This window comes from Dama dama, chromosome 7 (genome assembly GCF_033118175.1).
Source record: "Dama dama isolate Ldn47 chromosome 7, ASM3311817v1, whole genome shotgun sequence".
NCBI lineage: Eukaryota > Metazoa > Chordata > Mammalia > Artiodactyla > Cervidae > Dama > Dama dama.
In genome coordinates, this window is record NC_083687.1 from 42,786,017 (window position 1) to 42,805,574 (window position 19,558).

The 19,558-nt window shown below is 41.3% G+C and overlaps 1 pseudogene; it reads left to right on the forward strand.

The window, feature by feature from the left end:
* The first annotated feature begins 303 nt into the window (after positions 1–303).
* LOC133059193 (COMM domain-containing protein 10-like) lies at positions 304–1,339 on the forward strand (annotated as a pseudogene).
* Positions 1,340–19,558: the final 18,219 nt, after the last annotated feature.

Consider the following 19,558-nt stretch of genomic DNA (forward strand, 5'->3'; position numbering starts at 1 on the left):
TTTCCCTAGTCCAGATGACATCCCCATGGTGTCTCTTAGTATATTCCTCTGTCCTCTGTATTTCCTATAAGACACAGCAGCTTACACAGATTCTGGTTTGATTTCTTTGGCAACACTCTTATATAGGTGGGTGGAATACTTCCACTGAGAGACATGCAATGTTCCTTTTTTGATGTTTTCAGCCATGGTTGACCATTGCCTAAAAACACTAATTCATTAGGTGTTTCAATTTGTGATGTTTCTATCATCCCTTCTTCATTGATTATCTAGATTACTTCTGCAAAAATAAACACCCTCGGGAGCTTCAAGGATGGCGGCGTCCGCAGCGCTGATCCTGCGGGAGAGCCCCAGCATGAAAAAAGCAGTGTCCCTGATAAACGAAATAGATATAGGAAGATTTCCATGACTGCTCACCCGAATTCTTCAAAAACTTCACCTGAAGGCTGAAAGTAGTTTCAGTGAAGAAGAGGAAGAAAAACTTCAAGTTGCATTTTCTCTAGAGAAACAAGATCTTCACCTAGTTCTTGAAACAATATCATTCATTTTAGAACAGGCAGTGTATCACAACGTGAAGCCGGCCGCTTTGCAGCAGCAGTTGGAGAACATTCATCTTAGACAAGACAAAGCAGAAGCTTTTGCCAGTGCTTGGTCTTCTATGGGTCAAGAAACAATTGAAAAATTCAGGCAGAGGATTCTTGCTCCCCACAAGCTCGAGACGGTTGGATGGCAGCTTAACCTTCAGATGGCTCACTCTGCCGAAGCAAAACTAAAATCTCCTCAAGCTGTGCTACAGCTCGGAGTGAGCAATGAAGATTCGAAGAGCCTGCAGAAAGTTCTTGTGGAATTCAGTCACAAGGAATTGTTTGATTTCTATAACAAGCTAGAGACCATACAAGCGCAGCTGGACTCCCTTACATGATGTACCTGAAGTCTGGTTTCTCTATCACGCTTCTGCCACCTCCTTATTTTGCTTTGAAGATTAACTGCCAGGTTGTGTTTTCTGAAGGATTCAGTCACTTTCTCCTTGTAAATTATATGGCTTATTGCTTCTTAGACAAATAACAGCTGAGGAAGATCATTGTTCTGAGTACCGATGTTCTAATATACATTCTCTAGTTCTGTGTGCCAAAAGCAAGCAGTTGTTTAAGAACGTTGTTTTAAAGGAAACAAAAGTGGCTATCATGTGGTTTTTACTGCTTATTTTTGCTTTATTGCCTGACCTGTTTATTTTTTACATACTTGATGATACTTTGGTGTATTAAGGAGGACCTGTGGATACAATATAATGTGTACCTGAGAACACAGAATGTCATTAATTACATTAATAAACATAAGACAGTAGCCAAAAAAAAAAATAAATAAACACCCTCTTGTTAAATACTTGGTTACATTGAGATGCAATTTCTATAGACAGGGCAAGAAAAAAAAATCCGATTCTTTCTACTTTTAAATTTTCAAAATATCGTATTGGCTCCCATGAGCCATTAAAGAATTATCAGTGTGTTACTGTTTTCTTATTATTATGAACCACTGTATACCCTGGAAAAGGAAATGGCTACCCACTTCAGTATTCTTACCTGGAGAATTCCATGGACAGAGGAGCCTGGTGGGCTATAGTCTGTGGGATCATAGAGTTGGATACAACTGAGTGACTAACACTTATGTGTTTATAGAAACATATACTATGTGTTAAAATTTTTAAAAATGATCACACTTACTGATGCTCAAATTTGTCCCTTTTTGCACAAAGTTCCCGAGTCTTTTTCACACAATCCACGTAGCCTTTGATCTGTTTCTGGTATTTTGGTACGACAAGATATACCAGGTTCTTGTACATTTCCAGCACCAGACCCGGAATGAATCATTTTTTTCAAGGTGCCCTGGTTTTGTTTTGTTTCTGTTTTTCAACTGGGAAATGTATTTAGAAAACACAGTATAAATATGATTTTTTGGAGCTTAACATAGATAAAATTATATCAGTAGTATCAATTTTAAAAACATAGGGCTTCCCAGGTGGCACTAGTGGCAAAGAACCTACCTGCCAATGCAGGAGATGTAAGAGACACGGGTTTGATTCTTGGGTGAGGAAGATCCCCTGGAGGAGGGCATGGCAACCCACTCCAGTATTCTTGCCTGGAGAATCCTATAGAGGAACCTGGTGGGCTACAGTCCATAGCGTCGCAAAGAGTCGGAGATAACTGAAGCAACTTAGCACACATGCACATAGATCTCTTGGTCCTCCAGTGAAATATTTCATACGACAAAAGAGAAAAGCATTTATTTTGAACCTGACCAATGTACTTTCCAAATATGTTTTCTCATTTGTCAAATGCAGACTTACTCATAGGTTTACAGATTAAACAAGTCAATACACGTGTGGTTGTTAGAGTAGTGCCAATGATAGTGAGTACTTAATAAACATTAATTATGATCTGACACTTAGCATTAGTTTTGTACTCAGATCTCAACATATGGTGATTTAAGATCAAATTATTATTCTTTGACAACTCACAGTTCCCTTTGACTATCCAACACCCCAAACTCCCCTGACCTACTTTGAGGAGTTACAGTCCCAGGCAGCAGGGTTCAATTAAGGAAGCTGGGAGAAAAAGCAACCAACTCCAAAGTTATTTTTTGCTTCTTCGAAGGCCATCTGCTGCTATGACCCATTTTGCAACATGGAAATTCATCAGCTGAGTGCAATTTCCCTTCAATCAGTGGCCCACTAAATGGAGTTATGCTGCTATCTTTAAATTTGAAATGATCAGAAATGGGTTAAAAAATACCCATTCATCAGTCAAGATTCTGCAGCTAATTGTGAAAACAGAGGGTCTACCACATACCAGGATTTTGACAGAGAAGTGGAAAATGGGTTTGTTTTCCTTCACCCCTTGGCCCACAGGCACGTAGCAAACAGATAGTTCCAAATCTTTCCCTCTGAGTTTTTTACTTATTTATTTTTCCCTGGATGCTTCAGTGAATGGGTAAGCAAATTTATCTTCACAAACCTGGTCCTTTCGAGGTTGGACTGATCTCTTTAAGGGGAATCGGTCAATTGATCTTTGAAGAAACTTGATGAAAATCCCACACTAAAAATAAATTCATGACAACAAAATATTTTCAAAATAATATACAGATGTCTTAGCTATTCTAAAAAGTATCAATGTACTGTTGGACTGGATAATGTACCCAAAATTGCTTTGCAGGCTATAAGGACAATGAATGAAATTCACATAATATGGTAGATTAAAGTATTACATCAGTATTAAATTTCCTGAATTTGATAGCTGCCTTGGTCTCAGAAAATACACACTGAACTAGTAAAGGGACATGATGTCTGCAGAGTTCTCTCAAATTGTTCAGAGAAGATTAATGTGTGTGTGTGTGTGCAGAGAGAGAGGGAGGGGGAGTGTAGGACAGACAGCACTCCAATGTGGCAGACATTGAAAACTGGTAAAAACTCAAGAACTTGGATGAAGGGTATAGGAAAGTTCTTGATATGATTCTTGACATTCTTCTGTAAATGTAAAATTATTTCAGAATAAAATATTTAAAATTAATTCATTAAAAAATGAGATAATGTATATCAAGTACATAGCTCAATGTCTACTACACAGTAGTGTTAATATTAAATCTGCAGAACTTGGATATGCACCTTTGTGCTGCAAAGTTGTACTACAATAGGTTTCAAAATTAAACAAAATGGTGCTTTTCCCATCAAGATGAACTTTAAAACAAAAAATAGAGCTACCACATGATCCAGCAATCGCACTCCTGGGCATATATCTAGAGAAAACCACAGTTCAAAAGGATACATGCACCCAGGTGTTCATTGTAATGCTGTTTACAATAGCCAAGACATGGAAGCAACCTAAATGTCCACTGACAGATGAATGGATAAAGAAGATGTGGTATATATACACAATGGAATATTACTCAGCCATTAACAAGAATGAAGTGATGCCATTTGCAGCAACATGAATGGACCTGGAGATTTTCACACTACGTGAAGTAGGTCAGACAGAGAAAGACAAATATCATATATCACTTATATGCAGAGTCAAAAAGTGATACAAATGAACTTATTTACAAAACAGAAATAGAGTCAGAAGCGTAGATAACAAATTTATGTTTACCTAAGGGGAAAGGTAAGGGACACCTGTATGAGAGTCAAGAAGCGACAGTTAGAACCCGGTATGGAACAAATGATTGGTTCAAGATGCAGAAAGAAATATGACAGGCTGTCTGCTGTCACCCTGCGTGTTTAACCTATATGCTGAGTGCATCATGAGAAATGCCAGACTGGATGAGTTACAACTCAGAATCAAGACAGGCGGGAGAAACATCAACAACCTCAGATGTGCAGATGATACCACTCTAATGGCAGAAAGTGAAGAGGAACTAAAGAACCTCTTGATGACGGTTAAGGAGGAGAGTGAAAGAGCCAGCTTAAGACTAAATAAAAAAAAAAAAAAAAAACTAAGATCATGGCATCTGGCCTCATTACTGCATGGCAAATAGAAGGGGAAAAGGTGGAAGTAGTAACAGATTTCCTCTTCTTGGGCTCCAAAATCACTGTGGACAGTGACTGCAGCCATGAAATCAGAAGACAATTGCTTCTTGGCAGGAAAGCAATGACAAACCTAGACAGTGTGATGAAAAGCAGAGACATTACTCTGCTGACAAAGGCTATGGTCAAGGCTATGGTCTTCCCAGTGGTCAATAATGGTTGTGAGAACTGGACCGTAAAGAAGGCAGAATGCCAAAGGATTGATGCCTTCCAACTGCGGTGCTGGAGAAGACTCCGGAGAGTCCCTTGGACAGCAAGGAGATCAAACCAGTCAATCTAAATGGAGACCAGCCCTGAATATTCACTGGAAGGACTGATGCTGAAGCTTCAGTATTTTGGTCATCTGATGTACACAGATGACTCATTGGAAAAATCTCTGATGTGGGGAGAGATCGAGGGCAGAAGGAGAAGAGGGCGTCAGAGGATGAGATGGCTGGACAGCATCACTGATGCAATGAATACAAACTTGGGCAAACTTTGGGAGATGGTGAAGGGACAGGGAGGCTTGGAGTGCTGGAGTCCATGGGGTCACAGAGTCAGACACGACTGGGTGACTGAACAACAACAAGTGGAATGGTGTGTGCATGCTCGGTCGTTCAGTCGTGTCTGACTCTTTGTGAGTCTCTTTATGGACTGTAGCCTGCCAGGCACCCCTGTCTATGGAATTTTCCAGGCAAGAATACTGGAGTGGGTTGCCATTTCTTACTCCAAAGGGAAAGGTGGGGGAACAAAACAGGAGCTTGGGATTAACAAACTACTGTATATAAAATACATAATCAACAAGGACCTACTATATAGCACAGGGACTCACTCAATAGTCTGTAATAACCTAAATGGGAAAAGAATTTGATAAAGAATACATACATGTACAGCTGAATCTCTTTTCTGTACATCTGAAACTAACACAACATTGTAAATCAACTACAGTCTAATATAAAATAATTTTTAAAAAAATCAGGGGTGGAATACGGCAATGGAAGGGTATTCCACGTTCCAAAGGACATCAGCCTTTACAGAGAGCCTTCAGAGTGCCAGCTGGTGAGCTCCTAATTTACACTCCTCAGCTCATCTGTTCCTCACAGCTCCATGAAGGTCTTGTTATAGAATTTTACATGGAAGCTGAATAACGTATTTTAGGTCCCACAGCTGGTAAAAACCTGGGACTTCTTCCAGACCCAGATCACCCACTTCAGAGCACATGCGATTTCCATGAAGTCACAGGGAAGAGCATGGGCTAGAGAAGACAAGGCCCGGAATTTGTTGCTGATCAACAGGATGCAGACGATCAGGAGTACTTGCTCGTGTGTGGTTGGGTTGCTTAATGAAAAGGTAGGTAAAGGGCTCAGACCTGTGGCTGACTCCTGGTCAGTTAGTGCTCCACAAATATTAACTTATTATTAGTCTTGTGAGACGATATTTGAACACTGACTGGATGGTAACATTGTCAGATGGTTTTGCACCTTATAGAACATTCATTTCCAAAGAGTTTTGGTTTGTGACTAAATATTGATAGAGAGTTCTCTGTGTGGTTCTCTCTACTGTCACTGAAAATTTCTACCATTTTGCTTTTTCTAGCTTCAGAAATTCCACCATATGCCAGCATTGTGACTCTGGGTGAGTCACTTAATCTTTCTTCATCTGTAAATGGGAATAATAACCCTACAATATCGTAGGGTTTTCACGACTCTGTCATACCTGGCTTCCTTTGTGAGATTCACCCACACTGATGTTTGGTGTTATAATGTGTTCATTCTTATTCCTGTACAGTGTATCAGTAAATGGATATGACAATTCATCTGTCCATTCTACTCTTCGTGACTGTTTGTGTAGCTTCCAGTATGCACAGTGCTGTGGTCAACATTCTACACTTGTTCTGGTGAACATATGTAAACATTTCCGGTGGGCATATACCAAGGGTGGTATGAATACTTCACAAGGCATACATATCTTGAGATTTAGAAGACAGGGACAAACAGGTTTTCAAGGTGGCTGTATCAGTTTACATTTCCACCAGGAGTATATGATAGTTTTGCTTGTTCCCTGCTTTTGCCAAAACCTGACATTTTTCTTGTACGTAAGTTTTTGTTTTTTTTAAAATTTCTGTGGGATAGATTGTCAGAAGTGAGATTACCAAGTCAAAGTGCATATGTGTTTTTAACTTTAACAGATGTGGCCAGAAGGTTTTCCAAAAGGTCTGTATAACTGCACATTTTCACCAAGAATATAAAAGAATACTCTTCTCCCTTCATCTCTACCAACAATAAACACTATTGCTCTTTTTAATTTTTGCCATTCTGATGGGTATAAAATAAAATGTTATTTTAACTTATACTCCATACTATTAATGTTTATATATTTGTGGTCTCTGGATTTGATCTTCTACGGATTGTCTTTCTGATAGAGGGAAGGATATTGAATTTGTGACTGATAAGAAAGATTAAAGGCTTCCCAGGTGGAGCTAGTGGTAAAGAACCTGCCTGCCAATGTAGGAGACCTAAGAGATGTGGGTTTGATTCCTAGGTGGGGAAGATCCCCTGGAGGAAGGCATGGCAACCCACTCCAGCATTCTTGTCTAGAGAATTCCATGGACAGAGGAGCCTGGAGGGCTACAGTCCATGGGGTTGCACAGAGTTGGACACGGTTGAAGCACTTAGCACGCAAGAAACTAATAGTGTTATCCCATTAAACAAAACAAAAACCCACGCACAAAAAAATCCTCTCTGTGAAGTTGTAAATTCTCTATCTCTGCATGTGCCTAGGATGAGGCTGCTTGCTTACACATCAGAAATGTGTTGGGTGGATTCTTCTGTTGAGTTGGAGACAGCCTTGGAAATGTGATTCCAAAAGCAGGCCATGAGGAGGATAAAATTAGAAACTTTAAAATGCAGATTCCCAGAATCCTGCCTTGAAGACTTTGCTGAAGAAGACCTGGGAGAGGCCCAGGAATCTTTATTTTTACAATACTGACCAAGTGATTCTGATTAACCTGTGTACAGACCACTTTTGAGAAATACTGGACCAGAAGATGTCTGTCTTTGAATTTCAAAATGATCGATTTAACCAGCTGCTATCGGGCTTCCCTGGTGGCTCAGAGGTTAAAGCGCCTGCCCTGGGTTTGATCCCTGGGTTGGGAAGATTCCCTGGAGAAGGAAATGGCAACCCACTCCAGTATTCTTGCCTGGAGAATCCCATGGACAGAGGAGCCTGGTGGGCTACAGTCCATGGGGTCGCAAAGAGTCGGACACGACTGAGTAACTTCACTTTCACTTTCTGTTGGCAGCTCAGTGGTAAAGAATCCACCTGCCAATGCAGGGGATGCAGCTTTGATCCCTGATCTGGGAAGATCCCCTGGAGATGGAAATGGCAATTCACTCCAGTATTCTTGCCCAGAGAGCGCCATGGCGCATAGTAGGGTCTCAATAAATCTATCTCAGATAGGTAAATGAATGAAAGAAATCAGAACTAGGAGCTAAGAATTGGAAACAAGGAATACTGAAGTGAAAGAGCAAAAAAGAAAAAAAGCATACAAGACTGATTGATCCGGTTCTGAGAATGTGGAAAACCGGAAGACCTCAAATAGGCGCCTTATATCATAGTCCTATACAATGGCATTCAGTTAGGCAATGAATGGAGAGAATACTCTTCAGAATTCTTCATATAAAACCACTGTATAGGTCTGGAAGAAATACTTTAATAAGCTCTTTGAGATAGTAGGTGAGAGCCCCAAGGCATCTGGGATGGGCATGGTGGTAAGAGGAGGGATTTATTGATAACTCCAGAAAGGTCAGGGGAGGAGAAAAGTGAGTGTGGGGCATGTAGAGGAGCCCAGACTTGCCAGGATGCCCCTGTCCTGAGACTGAAGGACGTCTGCAAAACAACCAGGGCTGCTTGTTGTGGTTGTACTTCTTGCTAAAATGAGAAGAGACAGCTTGGCAAGCTGTTTAGGAGTCAGCAGACCTGGAGGTGGCTCTAGTGGTAAAGAACCCACCTACCAATGCAGGAGACACAGGAGACTCGGGTTTCATCCCTGGGTCGGGAAGATACCCTAGAGGAGGGCATGGCAACTCAGTCCAGTATTCTTGCCTGGAGAATCCCACGGCCAAGGAAGCCTGGGGGCCTGCGGTCCATGGGGTGGCAGAGAGTCAGACATGACTGAAGCGACTTAGCACGCACACACAGGCCTGGAGGTGGTGAGACTGTTGAGGCTGAGAGGCAGAAGGAAAGAGGATGCAAGTATTTGCAGACATTATGAGGTGGGTTTTGCGTTATCTCAAGCCATATAAGTAGGAGTTTGATGAGGTTATCAGACCCGAGGGAGCAGGGAGACTGCTGACATCTTGATTACATGAGTGGGTCCAAGAAATTACATTCTTAGAGGAAAGTTGAATGAGTCTGTCAACAGCTGGGTCTTTCCCTGTGCCAGGCGTGGGGCTTATTTTTTTTTTTTTTTTAGGGTTTTGTCTTTATCTTTTTCACTTTTTATTTTCTATTTTTTAAATGAATTTTTAAAATTAGGGTGTAATTGCCTTACAATCTCGTGTTAGTTTCTGCTGTATAACAAAGTGAATCAGTTTTGCATATACACATACCCCGTCTTTTTGGATTTCCAAGAAAAAGCATGAGTAGAATTTTAACAGGTAGAGGGTTTAAGTGAGGGCATTTCAAGTCTGGGACAGTGAGAGTAAAGAGATGGGGATGAGAAGTGGCATATGGTCTGAGGAGCAAGCAGTGCAGATGTGTTGGGTGGAGCAGAAGGACCATAACTTCCTTCTTCCTTCTGTTTCTTGACTCTAGGAGTCTAACCATCAACTTATCCCTGCTTCTCAGAAGAGCCCAACCACAATGGTTGCCAAGCTATGGCCAACACATACCAGTGGCTGCACTGATTATTCACTTTGTGCCTGACCTAGACCTGTGCCTTTATTTTCAGTTCATTTCACCTGTGTCCTTCAAGCTAAGCTTAAGTTCTTAGATTTGTTACCTCTGGAGCTGGAGGAGGAGAATGGATCAAAACACTCCCTGGAATGCCCACTGAGGTCTTATAATAATTGACTGGCTTCTATCACACAAAATTCATCATTCCTTCATTCACCAAATATTTACTGACCTTATTTATTGAGTCTAAATGTTGTTAATTTATACAGAGGGCAGTGTATTAACTGTGGCTCACAGTTTACATGAAGAGCCAGAGAGATTGCCATACCCTAACTAAATGCCCCCAGGCCTTTGGGGCTTCACTGGTTTCTGTTCTTGAGTTTCCTGATATTCTAAGACTATTAGTTCAGGGACACCCTTCCCTCTTCTCATATTGTACAAGTATCTCAAGCCCGCAGACTCTGACATTGCTTCTACCAAGAAAGGGGAAAGCATGTTGTCTTAAGTGCTGTGGAAATTCTACTGGAGACGATGAGCAGGGTATCAGGGTGGGTCTCCTATCTGACCTTTGAGCTGTCTTTATGCCACCTGCACTGAATAAGCAGTTGTTCCTTTGGGCTTCTTGATGATGCCGGGATTCAGTAACTGCTGCCAAAGTCCCATATCAAGCTGGCAGGCTGAGGTCAAAGGAATAGCTCATTCCCCTGCAGGGAGAGGTCACAGCACACTTGGTACTTCAGGCTAGAGAACTCCATTTTCCTATCTCAGATCTCTGAGCACCAATGGTTGTCTTTGGAAAGCCCGAAGTTGGGCCTTGAGCCTCACTTGTTTCCTTTTAAGTTTATGTGAACTGAGTAGTGAAATCTGCTCAAAGTCCATACTGCTGGAAAGCAAGCTTTTGTTTTATGAACTCAGATGGTCTGTGTTTCTGCAAATGATTCCACCCAAAAGCAAAATGAATAGCCAGTTCTGTAACACGTACTTTGCTTTCAAAAGCCTCATTATTTTAAAGCATTTCCCCAAGATTCCTCTGATGTAGCTCTTTTTTGAAATTCCTTGGTTGTGTAGAAATATGCATAAATAAAACTGAAAAAATTTTCAAATTGCTAAATTTTAGATGTAAGTTTTTATTGTTTCCGACATAGTTCTCTCTCCATTGCCATAATAAGGTAGACTGTCATTCTTACTTGGAAGTTTGGGCTCCTCATTTTTGGATTTTTCAGTGCTTTCTCCATCCTCATTGTAACCTTGGGCATATTTTTTGAGAAACATTTGCTTGGCCGTGAGCTTCACAATGGCAGAATTTTGTTGTATGAATAAATGAATGAATACATGTTTTTCCCCCAAGTATGAATCTGCCATCATTCTAAACATTTCAATTCATTTCCACTCAACTCAATTCCAATTTAATTTTTATAAACCAGTCAAAGAATGGGAAACTGGACAGAGTGACCATACTTTAACTCCACAGGTATCCAGACCTGGTTTGGGAAGATTTTGCCAGAAGAGCAGCCTAGGGGTCACTATTACTGGTCAAGCATGTAGACTTTGAGGTACGGGAGGAATGGGACAGCCTTCAGGTTGAGAATATTTGTTGTTGTTCAGTCACTCAGCCGTGCCCAACTTTTTGTGATCCCATGGACTGCAGCATGCCAGTCTTCCCTGTCCTTCACCGTCTCCCAAAACTTGCTCAAACTCATGTCCACTGAGTCGGTGATGTCATCCAACCATCTCACCATCTATCATCCCCTTCTCCCCCTGCCTTCAATCTTTCCCAGCTTCAGGGTCTTTTCTAATGAGTCGGCTCTTCACATTCAGGCGGCCAAAGTATTGCAGTTTCAGCTTCAGCATCAGTCCTTCCAATGACTATTCAGGATTGATTTCCTTTAGGATTGACTGGTTTGATCTCTTTGCAGTGCAAGGGACTCTCAAGAGTCTTCTCCAACACCACAGTCCAAAAGCATCAATTCTTCCATGCTCAGCCTTCTTTTTGGTCCAACTCTCACATCCATACTTGACTACTGGAAAAACCAGTATGTACAAAAATTGTCCTTTTGTATCAATTTTTTAACTTAAAGAATTTATAACTTGTGGTTTCTGTGGTGTGGAAGTGAAAAAACAGACTGGTCTTCTAGAAAGGACAGCTAAATGCTAAAATGGAAGACCCATCTGCGAATCCAGTCTTTCAGCGATGCAGGAACGTGTGGACATAGCATATCCAAGCACACCCCCTGCCCAGGGACATTAGTCTTTTATATGTTCAAGACCAGGTCATTGCACAAACAGGAGGTTAGCATAGGCTCAAACAAGCATAATTAAAATTCCACAGGAGAGCTAGATCTCACTGACCCAGAACCCCAGGCAGGGAGAGGGTTGGGAGAGAGCTGTATTCTGCAGTGTTTGTAACAGGACAAGAATCAGGAGCAATGTCCACAGCAACATGACACCATGGATTCCCCTGAATCTCTCCATTAACAATGCACATCTTTGTCTCTGCATGTGTAAACAGTGTTTCTGATTGCATGTTTTCAAGGGGTATCTGGGGACTGATGCAGTTTAAAGTACTATGAAAGCAAAAGATGAAAACACCAAACTCCTTAAGCTGGGTGTACCACAGAGCCCATGAACCCGATACTTCAATTCATGCCTAGCAATCCCCCAAAATGGTTATAATTAGCTATAATAATCCTGACTACCAATCACCATCAAGAATATAAGAGCAAACACTCCATTTGAAACCCTAGAGGAAAATGAGAGCTCCATATAATAAAGTCCCAGGTACTTTTTAAGAGTTCTTATTTCTGCTTCCTCCTACCCCCAAGCCTTCCAAAAAAAAAGAATCAAATTTCTCAGGCACTTATGTTTGGAACCACTTTACTAGACGTAAGCCTCTGTAAGTTTTAGTTCAAGGGCCTCAACTTTCACAGTGTAATTTAAATAGATTTTGAGTTGTACTTTTCTTAATGAAAAACACAGCCTGGAGAGCTCTTAGAGGGTGAAAAGGAGTTATTCTAGTCAGGGTGTATCCACCAGGACAGTGGATGCTTTGGGCCCCAACTCTCTCCTAGTTTTCCCTTTCTAACTTCCTGTAAAGGTTGTACAGTTTCCCTTTCAACAAAACAACCTACCTTCGGTCCAGTTCCTTGACTTATCCATGGTTGAAGAGACCTCCCTGAGAATCTCTCTTGTATAACACTGGTCTTTCTGTCATTGCTCTAGTCTGCACTAAAGTCAAGTTGCTCAGTCATGTCCAACTCTTTGCGACCCCATGCACTGTAGCCTACCAGGCTCCTCCATCCATGGGATTTTCCAGGCAATAGTAATGGAATGAGTTGCCATTTCCTTCTCCAGGGGATCTTCCCAACCCAGGGATCAAACCCAGGTCTCCCGCATTGTAGGCAGATGCTTTCCTGTCTGAGCCACCAGGAAAGTTCTACACTTAGAACCACCACATTCTAACTCAAGAGACTCCCACCGTCACAGGATTCCAGCTTAGTCCAATGCCATTCTCACCCAACCGAGATTTCATTGGACACCATCTGACATCCATGTGACACTTTTCCCCCCTGTTGCCCTGTATTTGTCACAAACATACAACATGCCCAAACTCTTCCCATGGCATTTTCCTTACCATTCCCATTTTGATTACTTTTAAAGAGATGCCTCAAACCTACTGTCTGTTGTTTTTCTAAATTGCTTATTTCTGAAGTACACTAATTGTTTTCATGGCCAACTCTGGTTGCTTTCATCTAAGGAGGTCTGAATGGTTTCCCTGTAAATGAAAGAAGGATGCTGAGCTCCCATCTGAGAATCCTGGGCCCCAAGGCAGTTAATTACTAGCAGAGCATTTCAGGGAACTGTGCTGTTCTTGTGTTTCAAAGGAGCACATTGGGTGGAAGGCAATTTCTTGAGTGGAAAGATGAATGCTTTGAGATCCCTGGAGCCAACTCTGCCTCTGGCATCACTATAAAAGGAGAGCGCTTCTAACCATAGAAAACCACTACATACCCCACTATAGTCCCCAGATGCAAAATTGGGCAAACCTGGCAAAAGCATACACTTTCCAGTTACTTGCAATGAAAACCATCTGCAGGCAGTTCATTTTGACGTCATCCAATTGGGAAGTAAACTCCTTTTTGAAGTCTAACTTATTAATTTTGTTCACTAACCTCAAACACTTTGGATGTCGAGCAGTTATTCATTATACCACACACAGCACCCAGAAGACACGAGGAATTCTGTGTGCTCTCCCCTTCTTCACGCTCTGAGTAGCCCATCCATAGGCATAGCTTCAATCAGTTCCACTTACAGTAGGATGCTCTGGGCAAGAGGCTGGACCACTAGGTGGTACTCTAATGATGTGGCCTGCTGATGGTCATGTATTTTTATTGTATTTTTAAAATAAAACATCTTATATTAATAAGGCTATTTAAGCTGATAACAACCTAATTTTGAACAAAATTTGACATTTAGACACTAACCCCCATTTTGTGATTTTGATATCACAATTTATAACTTTTAAAAATTGTATTTCCATTAATCAATTGTATTATAGTTTTAGTTAATACTTTTGTCCTTTAACTTTCATTCTAGTGTTGTAAATGATCTATTCACCACCATTATGACATTAGCATATTCAGGACTTAACTATATATTTACCTTTACAGATGAGTTATAACTCTGTTTTGTTTTCCTGTTACTAATTAGTGTCTTTGTTTCAGCTTGAAAAACTCCCTTCAACAATTTCTTGAAGGCTAGTCAAAGGGTGATGAACTTGTCTTCAGCTTTTGTCTGGAAAACTCTTTATCTCTCCTTCAGTTATGAAGCAAAACCTTGTCTGATAATGTATTCTTGATTGGCAAGTTTTTTTTTTTTCTTCAGGATTTTGAATATATCATACCACTCTTCTGGCCTGTAAAGTTGCTGATGAAAAACCTGCTGATAGTCTTATGAGGATTCCCAGGTATATAATAAGTTGCTTTTTTCTTGCTACTTTTAAAAGTCTTTCCCTGTCTTTAGATTTTGACAATTTAATTATAAAATGTATAGGTGTGAGTCTAGAAGGAGTCAATTCCAGAACCTCCACCAGAAGGTCTGTTTGGTTGTGTGAAGGGTCTTGGTATGCAATGACTCATAACCAAACTTTCTGCTGGTGTGCCATAGAGAAGAAGTCAACCCAAACCCAGAGTAGGTCTAAGGTGGGTTCAGAGTCACCAGCACCCTGGCTGTGTAGATACAAAATGGACTGAGACCCTTACTGAGAGGCAAAGTCTGAATCATACAAGACATATTTCTTTTAAAGTAGTATGAGACCCTTCCTTCTTCTTTTTCCTTTTCCTTTTCTTTCTCTCAAGTGTTTCAGATGGGAGGTTTTTTATCTGTTCCATAAATATTAAAATAAAATTTTTTTCGAGGAAATAAGATCATGGAATACATATAAATTTGCTTCTTCTGATCTTGCCCAAATACATCAAGAATGAATCAGGAGTAAATGTAATGTAAAAGGTTGGATTCTCATATATTCCTTTCTCTTTGCCCCTTACATCATCCTTCCCAGGAAGCAAGATGACGGTATTAATGGCTGCCTCTCTAGAGCACGTGTTGAACATATGCTCTTCAAAATGTAGCTGCTGGTACAGGAAGTGGCAACTTAAACTAAGGCAGGAATATTCTTGGAACAACCTCTTTCTCCAGATGGTCTTCCCCACTCCTTGACCTACTTTATGTTCCGGAGGCTGGAAACTCTCTCTTTTCTGAGGATCATCTGTTTCTCCCAGGGATCTAATATTATGTCAGTTCAACATGGTAATGGAAAAACCATAATATGCGCGGGATTTTACAGTCACTTCAGTAACATTTTCCCTTTGTTTTTGCAGTTCAGGCCAATGACCTCTAGGTGGTGGTAAAGGTTCCTACCAGTTTTTATGACCAGATTGAATGGCTGTCCTCAGATTGCTCTACAGGGTCTTAAAGTGTTAACTGACAGGACTTGGAGGAAGTGGACTGCTCTCTTGTGGTTTCAGTATCACCTTTATTCCCCCTGATTCTCAGTAGAATGTGTTTTTACTGCATATTTACATTTACTGCTGCTGCTGCTAAGTGGCTTCAGTCGTGTCTGACTCTGTGTGACCCCATAGACGGCAGCCCACCAGGCTCCCCCGTCCCTGGAATTCTCCAGGCAAGAACACTGGAGTGGGTTGCCATTTCCTTCTCCAGTGCATGAAAGTGAAAAGTGAAAGTGAAGTCGCTCAGTCGTGTCCGACTCTTAGCGACCCCATGGACTGCAGCCCATCAGGCTCCTCTGTCCATGGGATTTTCCAGGCAAGAGGACTAAATGCCTGCTAACAATTTTCTGGTATGTTGTTCATTTGTGTCACTGCAGCAAAAGGAGCATGGACTTTGGAACTGGCACACTGGAGTTGGACTGCTGATTAAGCTGCCTACTAACCTACTGACCTCAGGCAAGTTGCTCTTGGACATAGGATTCCTTGGCTGAAATATGGGATTCTTACCACAATCTAATTCCATACTGTTGTATGAAGAATCGAGTGCTTAAGAGGCATTCAATTTTGTTTTTATTTCCTTTTGCTGATGAGGAAATAGAGGATGTGTTATAGGTTCCATATGTATGTTTTATACAACCAATCTACAGCTCTAATGAGACTACATAAACTAAATGGTAGATTGCAACCATTACAGTAAACTCGATCCCAACATATTTCTACTTTCATGGAAATAAACTTGGGTTAGTTCCCTTCTCCCCTATTTGCTTGAAGGGTGCAACTTTACATATCCTCAGGTTTGGACTGGCTCCTTCTCAAAGATGGGTCCTTTGGAGAGTTAACTTGTTTTTTCCCCTGGAGAAAACCAGGTACAGTTATCCCAATTCAAGCCATAAGATTTTGATATTGCCATTTGTTATATGAAAGATTCATTTGCCTAGGAAAATTAGCTGAAAGCATTAAACATCTATTTTAAGTTGTCTTTATGGCAATATGTCAACTAGAGTATTTTTTCTTTCTGGCTCATGTGTAATTTTTAAAGACTCCAAAAAGTAGGCATGCGGTATGAATTCAACTTTTGAGAGGTAAATGTGCCCAAAGTAGGAAAGGTCATAAATAGCAGAGGTAGAATTTGATTTCAGGTTTTTAAGATTCCAGATCACCATTGTACTGTGTGAGGCGTTAACACAGTACAAAAGTAGTCAGGGCTTTTGATCACAAAGGTCTTGGAATCCCAAGCACAAGAGGGCAGGCTAGAGTGGGGATCACACCCCTCACTGAATAATTCCCCTGAACTAGCAGATCTTAGTAGAAACCCATTTCTTTTATCTCCCCTATTCTAATTCAAGAGCTGCTCTCTGTTTTAGAAGAAACACCAGGGGGACAGGTTTCTTGACCAGCTACTATTTTCCTTCAACTAACCAGGAATCTTTCATCCAAAGTGCAGCCCAGTGGGGAGGGAGAGTAGAGACAATGGGTGTTGAGGAAGGTGGGGAGGAAGAGGGCACAGAAGCCCCCAGGTGGGGCTCCTTGGAGAGGATGTAGTTAAGCCTGCTTTGCAGTGGGCATAACTAAAGGCTATGCCAAGTGCTCTAGAAAAGCTCCTCTTCCAGCCAGACCCAGGAAGAAAAAAATCATTCCCTGGAGTTTGAGAGAACTGAACTGATGATAATCAGTCTGTAATGAAACAGGAAACCTCAGGTGCTTGGACGGCAGTCCTAATTTTTTGAGGTCAGTGTTCTATCAGGTCAGGGAGTGTAGAACAGGTATCTGAATCAAATCTCAAGTTGGGAAAGAGCTCGGCATTTCCTTCTCAACAGTGCTGGTCCACTGCTTTTCCACGAAACCATTTGGGGATTGAGGGGCAGATGGGACAGGAAGGGAAAGGAAAAGAGAGGCATGGAGTCTGGAAGGAGCCTGTTGTGCTGTTTTAAAATCAACATTGCAGGTTGTTTGTGTTAAGTTTGTGTGATGTAACTAAAATGGACTCAGGTGGCAACATACTAAATATTTCAACTTTTTTTTCTCTCCTTCCCCCCCCCACCCCCTTTGTGTCTGGATGGATGGCAAGCAGTAGAGGGGTGGAGGAGTTAAAACAGGTTATTTTAAAAAACCAAATGCTGCCATAAAGAAGAGTACACTTTGTGTAGACAAATGCTGATTGCTTGAAACTCAGGACCTGAGTGCTTCTATTTAAAACTCTGGAAAATAAATAGATTTGCTTGTGTTCTGGGATTTACTGCTCTCCTTTCAACCCTCCAGGCAAATTAAGGGATGACCTGGTAGACCGGTGGGGTCTGTGGGAAAAAAGTGAAACAGTTTTTCAAAACTGAAAGTGGCTCAGTTGTGTCTCTTTGCGATCCCAAGGACTGTATAGTCCATGGAATTCTCCAGGCCAGAATACTGTAGTGGGTAGCCTTTCCCTTCTCCAGGGGATCTTCCCAACCCAGGAATCGAATTGGGGTCTCCTGCATTGCAGGCAGGTTCTTTACCAGCTGAGCTACCAAGGAAGCCCTGCCTTTTTCAAAAGGAGAACGTATTCAGTGCAATCTGTTGTCCTTGAGTTTAAGCTCAAAAGCTTTACTTCACTGAATCCAAGTTAAAAGAGAAGAAACAGGTATGTGGGGGTTGGGGGGCGTAGGGGTGGGAAGTCTGCAAGGGGAAGGAGTAAAACGTTAAATAATGTCAGGATGTAGACAGCAAAATCTAGACTGTAGAAAAATTCCAGCTAGTCCAGACTGCGAAGAAATGATCAGGTTTCACTTAGAAAAAAAAAGTTGTGCCCAGTGCAAGAGAGGTACAAAGAGAGAATTTTGTACATCAGAGAGACTGGAGACATACCAAACAATTGCAAAGTATAGATCTTATCCTGATCCAGATTAAAATAAATGAGTTAAATAATTAAAAAAATACTTATGAGGCAATGGGCAAAAGTGAGCACTGACAGGATATGTGATCGTATTAAGGAATTACTGTCCATGTGTGAGATGTGATAGCAGAATAGTGGTTATGCTGTGAAAAAGAGCCCTACTCTTTCTAGAAGAGATTACAGTCTAGGATTTGCTTCAGAATACTGGGGCAGGTGGAGAGGGAGGGAGGCTTTCAGGGAGTGGTATATGTTCAATGAGATTGGCCTTAAGAGCATAACTGTTGAGGTTGGGGGTTCTTTATAGGTACAGCTTCCAAAAGGACAGGAGAGCTTTACCTCTATGTTGGCCAGGATAACAGCACAATCAAAACATACATATTTTTGTATATATTTGAAATATTCCATAATAAAATATTAATGGCAAAACCCCGTTATATCATGCTGTGATCTTCTGAACACCAGAGCCATCCTCTCTAAAAGCCTGATGGTATTGGGTAGGTATCCCCAAAGACTAAGAGAACGTTCCCCTTCTAACATCATTTTTGTGTTAACTCAAACAAATTCCCTGTCTCACTCCAGAATCAAACCACAAACAGTCCTCTTTTTTTATTCTATGATAAGAAGGAACTGAATGGAATCTGAATGCAAAGGAAAGGGAACCAAACTACAGTAAGGATATTCTAGGGCCAAGGTTAATATCCGCAGGGGACTGAAATGTACAGCTGGCCTGGGCAGCCGGCTATGCCCCAGGCCCCACAGCTGTCTGGACAACAGCGGTCGTGGGTGATGTCTAGACCTGCCTCATGTTTGTATCTTTTCCCTTGTGTACTTTGATATGTCACAAAACTCAAGATAGGTTTGCTTCCTAGTTAAAATAATGAACTCCTTTGCAATGGATTTTGTCCCAGGTTTCCTGAACAAGCACCATATACCTAAATGGCTATTAGAGCAAAAGTGGCTTGTGTGTCTTTGAAATGCGTCTGAGGAATTGGGCCTGGTTCCTCTTTATGGATATCTTGAGGAAGATGCAGTTACATCTTCTGGGTAGTGACTCCAGCTGCTTCCAAAAGAACAAGAGAGCTTTATCTCCATGTTGGGCAGGATAGAAGGACAATCAGAACTAAGGGTCTTGGAGAATACTAACTCAGAGATCACGGTTAAGGACTGACTGTTTTCTAGGACAGACTGTGGAAAACAAGAGTCAATGATAAACAGGAACGCAGAAAGTGTGTCATGACCTGA